This window comes from Stegodyphus dumicola, chromosome 2, assembly GCF_044657685.1.
Source record: "Stegodyphus dumicola isolate Sdum_Otavi_A_Nest chromosome 2, ASM4465768v1".
NCBI classification, from domain to species: Eukaryota; Metazoa; Arthropoda; class Arachnida; order Araneae; family Eresidae; genus Stegodyphus; species Stegodyphus dumicola.
Window position 1 is genome coordinate 194834530 of NC_140769.1, and position 8763 is coordinate 194843292.

At 28.8% G+C, this 8763-nt stretch overlaps 1 long non-coding RNA gene across 1 annotated transcript; it reads left to right on the forward strand.

The window, feature by feature from the left end:
* Positions 1 to 716: 716 nt before the first annotated feature.
* Positions 717 to 6767, forward strand: LOC146998775 (uncharacterized). The gene is made up of 3 exons (XR_015039698.1): positions 717 to 801; positions 3587 to 3676; positions 6630 to 6767. It is a non-coding gene; the product is annotated as an uncharacterized LOC146998775 (long non-coding RNA).
* Positions 6768 to 8763: the final 1996 nt, after the last annotated feature.

Below are 8763 nucleotides of genomic sequence, written 5' to 3' on the forward strand. Positions count from 1 at the left end.
TTTTTAGTTCGGGCGCCACTGTAGAGACATTAGGATTTTTTGGGAAGCCGTAGAGATGAAAAATTAGCAACCGCCTTCGCCGGGAATCGAACCACGGACCTCTGAAATACCGGCCCAGCGTGCAGAACTATTACACCACGAAGGCACGCTAGGAGAGCGGGAGAAATACCTCATAAGGAAAATTTTTTTCCTCTAATTACAGGACAGAAAATGTTTTTCAATCGCGCGATCTGTTATTGATATTGAATTACAGTCGTGCGATAATTTCGCAGTAAAGATACATCTCTGATGACTATCCAAGATTCTAGAAACTTTGGTTTTATATAGAGATGGTCGTCTTATAGAAATAATGCTTAATATCAATATTTATTTATAATCTCAGAACTATTGGTCACTTTCAGAAGTGGTCGTTTGAGAGGCGATATTCTATATATTTATTTACTGATACTCTCAGATTCCAAAATTTGTTTATATTCTCAGAAATATTGGATGGAAGGTGGTCGTCCCATACATGCAAAATTTTACATTTCATTAAAAATGAATTCGGTATTATTTAACTATTTCCCTATTAATTAATTAATTAGATAAAGAAAAAATTAGGAAACAGTACTGTTTATTACGGAATAATGTAGAAAGTTCTACAGAACTATATTCTTTCGCGTCATTGCACATTGTATCCGGCAAACTACTAGTTCCTCGTATTCTTCCGCAAATCCGTAAACATCTGTCTGATTTGAAACGAAATCCAAAATGGCTGCGCCATGAGGTTAACTTATATGGATATTTTTTGTTGCATGAAAGGTAAGTTCAGTTGCAATACTTGTATGTTTACTTTTTTTGCTTTTCGAATTTATGTCATTTTGACAGTTAAATGTTTCACAGCTTTATGAATTCAATTGTTACCATTCTGTCGTGAATTACGTGTATCTCAATGGCTGGCTGTCTTTTCAAATATCTAATTTGCCCTGCTATCCAAATGTTTATGATTGAATTTTTTTTAGTCTAGTTTATGCATTAAGTTTCAAAATAATATGTGTGATCAGATTGCTTATTATTTTATTGCAGCAATAAATTTATGTTAAATAGTTTGAACAATTGTATAAAAATAAGAGTTTGCATTGTTTTGTCCAAAATATGTATGGTTGAAACATTATCTTAATCTAGTTTGTAATTCAAGTTTTTTTGGGGGTACTGGGTTTAATCCTAGTATCCGGTGCACAAGGGATTTGGCTACTTTTGGCGACTTTATGATGAGCAATAAAAACGGGACATATACGATGAGTAGTAAACGGGTCATTCAAAGAATACATATAGTTATACATAGTATATACTTAATATATAGTGTACAGTATATACATAGACGTTGTTTGGGTCATTTTTGGTGTTGGCGATAATTTTCAAAATCACGCCAAGGCTGCACCGTATACTAGGATTTTACCAGGTACTGTTCTGTTATTGGGACCAGAATCGGAAATGTATGAACCTGTGTTCGTAAGTATGTGCATAGATGTGTATATGTAGACACACAAACATACAAATATACAAGCATACATAAATACATTTCTGAACCCGGTCCTGATAACAGAACGGTACCTTTTTTTAATCTTTTTTGAATATTTTATAAAAGGATTAAGCACTTTTCAAACTGCATATCATTTTAAGATTCGACTTGCAGGAAGACAAAATATGGTCATTCAATCAAATGCTTATGATTGCTTTTAACATTTTCTCATAAATATTGTTTGCATTTTTATTGTATTTTAGATACTTTAGTTATGTTAAGTGAACATGAGAATATTAGGAAAGCTGAAGAATATGAATAGCTACCATAATACATGTATTTTTTCATCAAGCCCATTGTTTTAGAAACCAATGCACCATTATTATATGCTGGCTTATTTTATAGTTATATGCAGTTTAATTTTATGTTTATGTTACTGTAGTATTGTCATTATAATAAAAGTATTGATAATTTTTGTTGAATCTTGCAAGTTGCCTAACATTCAGAATTATTACTACCGAATTTTACTGATAGGTTTTTTCGAGTTGACATAATCTGTCTGATAAATAAAATAAACTGGTGTTTAAATTATATGCATTTCTCTTGATGTTTCATTGAAAGTGAGATGGAAATATAAATGCTATCCAGAAAAGTGAATTCTTTTTGCCTGAAATAACAAACTGTACTAAATGATTAATGTTTATATCATTTTAGAAATGTCAATATTAAAGTTTCTCCCCCTTCTCTTCTTTGATTTTGAAATAATTTATAATAAAATAATATATGCATAAGTGTAATTAATGTAAAGTGTCATTCAATAATATAATTTATTTTTACTGATATTTTTATATTTCTTACCTGGGTTTTCTTTTGGTGTTAGAAGGAGGAAGAGACTGTAATGTTTTAATTAAGGAAATAATTAAAACATTACAGTCTTTTAAATAACACAGTTACAGTAATGTTTATTGAAGCAATCAGTACTGTGTGATTGCCAGTGATTGAATAATGTTAAAATGCATTGTTCATAAGAAAATTTGCTTCTTTGTGTTATAGATTTTATTTTGACACAAGCTGAAATTTGAATTATTGGAAGCACTTTGAAAACCCGAATTATTTCCTGAATCATTAATCAAGCCAATATATAACATACAAATTTTCATACAAAATTATTTCTTTGAGCATATTATAAAGAGCTCATTTAATTTTATTATTTGTACAAATTTTAGACAAAAGTAGCATGTAACAGTTAAAGATTTATTGAAGCCTACTTGTTACTTGTGGTAACAAAGAAGTGTGAAAGATATTGCCACATTAGCGAACATGACGATCATTGATGCTTAGTTTAGTAATTTAATAATATATTGAGAAATGCTGGGAACTTTCAGAAGTAGACATTTCGGAAATGATGGGCTTGATAAGAAATTTACATGGTTTTATTATTTATTCTTTAGTTAAGAATGGATTTTAGATGTTCATGTGAAAGAATTCTGTTTAATTATATGTGAAAGAATGTTAAAGTTTGGCATTTAAAAAAATGAATTAATAATATGCAATTATCTTTTTATTATACATATATTACTATATATTTCTAATGCACTATGTAAATGTCAGTGCTAAACAATTGAGATACTATTGTCAGGGCAATCTTTTCTTATACATGAAAAATTCTGATATTTTCTTATCATCTGCCCTCACAGCTTCAACTTATGCTAAAACAGCAAGAGTATGCACAGGATAATAGCAAACTATGAATATGCATTTACATACTTTATATTTAATCTTTATTTCTGAATAGTATTCCATTGGATGAAAAATATGTGAATATTGACCCAATATATATATATTTGTGTGTGTGTGCATCCTAAAATTTCTTGTTTCTTATAAAGTGCTTATTTGAATTACTACTTGTGAACAGAGCAGTAGATATGAACCATAAACTAACCATTTTGCCAATTTTCACAGCTTTGCAGATAGTCAGAAAGCACCAAAATTTGTAATAATGTTAAGTTTAAATGATGTTCTATACTTTTGTGTTAATTTTTCTATTCTATTAATTCTATTACTGTGTTATCAAACTTTCTGCAGGAATTTCAACTGGTTAAGATGTTATTACCATGTGGAGAAGAATTTGGTTTTCAAGCTAGAAAAAATTGCAGCTGAAGGATTTTGTAGAAGGTCAGTCAAACTGGTTTTAGTTAATTATAATTTAATTTTGGGTGAAGAATTCTCAAATTTATTTATCATAAGTGTCTAAAGGTCTTCTAAATTAAATTCTGCTTGTTTTTGAAATTTTTCATGACATTCATTCTTTGATTATTATTATTTTTTTTTTTTTAATTTACTAACTTATGTCCAGGCACATAATGTTGCATTTAATGCCATACCTTAAATATTGTAAAATGTTAAAATAATACATTTCATTTAAAAATGTGGTTGTGACAGTAAATTTTCTGTTACATTTAATCATATCTATAAACATTGGTATACATCATTTTTCAATAACCTGTATATTATTTTGTGCATTTCTTTTACATCCAAGATCTGGCATATGACTTGCTTTTCAAACTGATAACACGGTGTAATAATGTAATCTAATGGTTAAAGTTTACTATGGAACAGGCCAAATTTAATAAATTATTCTTTGATAGATATTTATTCATGTGTTCAGTGTGTCTCATCTCTTTAAATTGCTAAAGTAAATTTTATGTACTTGCATTTAGGAATTTTGACTGTATCAGAGTAATTTTGTTTCAGTTATTATAACATGCAAGGGAAAAAATTCATTCATAGCTCCGTATTTAAAATTAGTTAATTAAAGTCCTTAATAAAGAGGGACGTTTTGTTGTTTTTAATGTCGATAGAGTTTAATTCAAAAATATGCCACATTAAGGGTTACTTTTTAACCTAATTTAAAATTTTCATTACTTTAACATGTCCAATAATGGTTATTTTAACTCCGATATTGTAATAATATCAAAATTCCTTACTTTTTGATAGGTTATCCAAATGTAAAACAAGAAAAGAAAAAATTAAATCTAGAAGTATATTTATTTCATACCTCTAACAAATAAAAACAACACAAGCACTTTTTACTGTCTATCTGCATAGTGTGGCATGTCCCGTAAGACTGAGATTTGTATGGTCAAATCCATGTTTCAGTTAAAGGAAAATGCATTCACAGTCTTCTGATTTTCCCTTCGATTTAGGATTCTGTATATACTAGCATAAGAAATATATTAGTTAATGCAGTGTTATACATCAATATTTATAGACAATTATTGTGGCTATGTTTATTATAATTTTGTTCACTGTAATGGCTGGAGTGCCTAAACCACCATGCTGTGTAAACAAAACTTAAATCTTCATCTCTGCATACTGCCCCACTAGTGTTTAAACCACTGAAACGGTGATTATGGTAGAACATCTTTGGTAAAAATTTACTCTACTGTAACCCTTGGCGAATCGTTTCTTTTTTTAATATCAAGATCGGCACCAATTTCAAGGTGGCCGCTACACAAAACCAAAATAAGAAGTCAAAGACATACACAAACTCTGTGTCCATGTACACATTGACCTATTAAAACAGAGAACTGCACAAACTGGGCATTGTGCACTGCCTTAACTTTGTCCATGTACACATTGATCTATTTTCACTTTAAGAAAATCAGAAAGTTAAAAATATCATAGTTACCAGAAAAAATTCGCCACTGTCTTAACACACAGACAACCAAAAATACACAAACAGAGAGGAATAAGTTACCAAAAATACATATTTCCTAACATAAAAACATTAAACAACAAATCTTCTAACAAAAATTAAAACACAGAGACAAAAAATAAATGAAACGTCATTTTTTTAACATACCTTTTTTTCACATGCATATGTTTAGGCTTATGTTATGCAAATTTTTCGTCTCTTAGTCACCTCAGACATACTCAAACGATGGTACCCACACCAAAATAATAAATAGCATGTTCAAAATACAAGACCATACCACTTCCGTGCAACCAAACACAGCAATTGAAAAGAATGGTAAGAACCAAAAACCTGGGACCGTAAAAAATGTTTACTATTAAAAAAAGTAGCTCAAAACTAAATTTATCACAACATGTTGGCAATATTTGCAGAAATAACTCCTTTTTATTGACAAAAAAAAAAGTTTTTTTTTTCCCCAAAGGCTACTTTCGCCAACATTATCAACATTAGGGTTACCGAAAAACTTATTTGACGCAATGGGCTTCCACATTTCACAAACAACCAATACCACTTTGCGATTTTTTTTCAGACAGAAACCAAGGTGTACCATACAGTAAAGATTAGCCACATCTTCATTTACTACTGTTACAAGTACTTCTTTGGTAAATTTCTGCGGTTAAGTTCAAAAGTTTAAAATTGCATTAACATGATCAGATTCAGAGTCATAGCTAGGGTTTTCAGCGTTCAGGGACAACTGAAGATTTTGTGCCCCCTACTGCTTGCCAAGGATGGAAAACATTTAATTCTAAAATGTTCTAACATCAGTTTGGCGCCCCTTGGATTCTGTGCCTGGGGACAGATGCCCCCCTCTAGCTACGCCCCTGATCAGATTTTATTTTCTGCACGTAGCTAACAATTACTTATGTGTTGTCAGATAAATGTTACCAGATGCATTTAATTATGTTTTACTTGCCAATCTCATGAGACAAGTTTTTTTTTGCTCCTGCAAGACTTTACTTTGTTGCAAAATAAATTCATTCTCACTATTTTTGGACTTGCCTATACATTAAATTTAAAATAGTTTTATGAATAGGTAAGATGTGATTATCATAATTTTGTTTCTCTCTTTATCTTGGCAACTTTATATGTTGATTCAGTATCCAGGTTACCTACCAGTGGCTGATTGATAAAACTGCTCATATGTTCAGCTGGTGGTTTGAGTTTATTTTCTGACATAAAAAATTTTAAAAGGCATCCCCCATGTTTATTTTACTATAATCGAAAAATCAAATAATTGCTACTCTGTTTATAGGTACTAAATGTTAAAATATTTTAAATGCTTCCTTTAATTTGCATTCTAATAGTCATTTGTTTAAATTTAATTATGAATTATATTCACATATAGTAATTGTGAGTGTTTTTTTATTTTAGGGGCTGTGAAAGGCAATGACAGAGATCCAATTTATCAAGAGTTCTTGTATACTACATAAGAATACATGGATATAAGATTGTTTTTCATGAATTCAAATAAAATGTGATAAATTTGATTAATAAAAACTATTTTGAATTTTGAAAAGTGTTTTTCCTCTGTTAATCATAATATAGTGCCATAAATTTCTGAATGTGTTTATTTTTCATCCAAATAAATAGCTTTACAAAAATTTGTCATATTAATAGATATTGCATAATTTAGCATTATTATAAACATTTATTATAGCAGATTTAGCTGAACTACGTTTTTAGTCTCTTTGCAGATGAAGTCACAAAGGTAAGTGGTTAGATATTTTTCTGTATTCCCCATTAAGTAATATTATCTAATAAATTACCATTACTTATATACTAAAGGTGAAAGAATAAGCTTTCCTTGAAGATACAAAAATTTGCAGACATTTCAAAAAATTGGTATACGTAAAAAAGTTCTTAAATTGCCACATATGCGAAACTGAAAATGTTAGATATGAAATAGTTCAGAAATATAAATATTTTCACTATTTTTTAACTATAATTCACTGCATTTGTTATATATAATCACAGTTTAAGGTAGTGCTTTTCTCACTGTGATTTCTCATGTTTTTTTATTCATAAATACACGTACATAAATCCACGTATTTTGATTTCTCTTTTGAGACCGAATAAAAAATGAACTAAACATTCTCGTTGACATTGAGAGTTGAATAAAAGCTCACCTCAAAATAAAATGAATTAATAAATTTATGGAAAATTTTACATAGCATATATTGAGCAGAAAGAGTAAACCGAATATACTTAATGGAATTAATAATTGGTAGAGTTTATTGCAGAATAAAATGCCTTAATTGCATGGTAAACAGTAGATCTTTTGAAGTTTTTCTATGTTACGTAAAATGCAGATTTAAATTTTTGATATTGATTGTCATATAAATGGCAATTACTGTTTTATTTTGCTCTGAAATGAATGGTTAGTAATAAAATTCTGGATGAGACAACCTTTAACATGCACTAGAATTTACAAAGTTTAATTTGGTGCTGATTTCAATGGGTAAATTTCATTTTACTGAATTTTGCATAAAATAATACCAATGAACCATTGCAAATTATATTCAGAACTTTTTTTTTTAATCTAAAAGGGCTATTAGTTTTGAAATGTGACTTCATATCGTCAGTCGTAAACTTGTTTTGCTTTTCATTTAAGTCTTGCCATTTGGCAAAATTTAACATATTTACCTTATCTAATATATTATTGACTAACAAGCCAAGCTATTTAAAAGCATTACACACAGTTCTTAACAATGCTTTTTTAAATTTTTAATCTGATTGATTTAAAATTCATTTAATTCATGATATATCTAATTGAAAACATTTTAATATTTCTACATAATTACATGATATATTTCTTCATTTTTCAAATATATAGAAGATATATAACTTTCTGGTGTCAGTATCTTATAAAATGTTTTGCTATTTCCACTGCCCCATCTGTATTGATAATCTATGCATTCATAAACTTTTAGCCTCTTTGAGTGACTGCTAAAATCTGAGGCCTTTCAGGTTTTTTTTTTTTTTAATTGTGTGAGCAGAAAGATAGAATTTTAGAAGAGCTTCTTGAGTTACCTTTTGAATGATATAAAGAATTGTTAACATAATGTCAAATTTTTACAACTAAATATTAAATATATAAAAAAGCCTGCAGCATGCTCATGTTACGAAAACATATTTATTTATTCTGAGGCTAGGAATTGATTTAGTTTTAAAAATACATTTTATTCCTTTTAACAATTTCCCAACAATGTCATCAAAACACTATAAATTCCTTACATGTTTTAAAGAAAGATGATTCATTTATGTAAGGATTATTAAATGGCTAATTTTATTATTCAATTTTTAATACAAATTAACTGAAATTAGAAACTGATTTTGTAAAATAATTTAATTATGAATAATTCAATTTGCGGGCTATTGAATGTTTAAAAATGATCAAAAGATTTTTAATATCTTAAAAATAAAAGCAAAATTTTCAGTTTTAATATTTTGTATTAATAATTCACTTTAATTTCCTTGCTCAGTTTTAATATATTCACAAATTCAG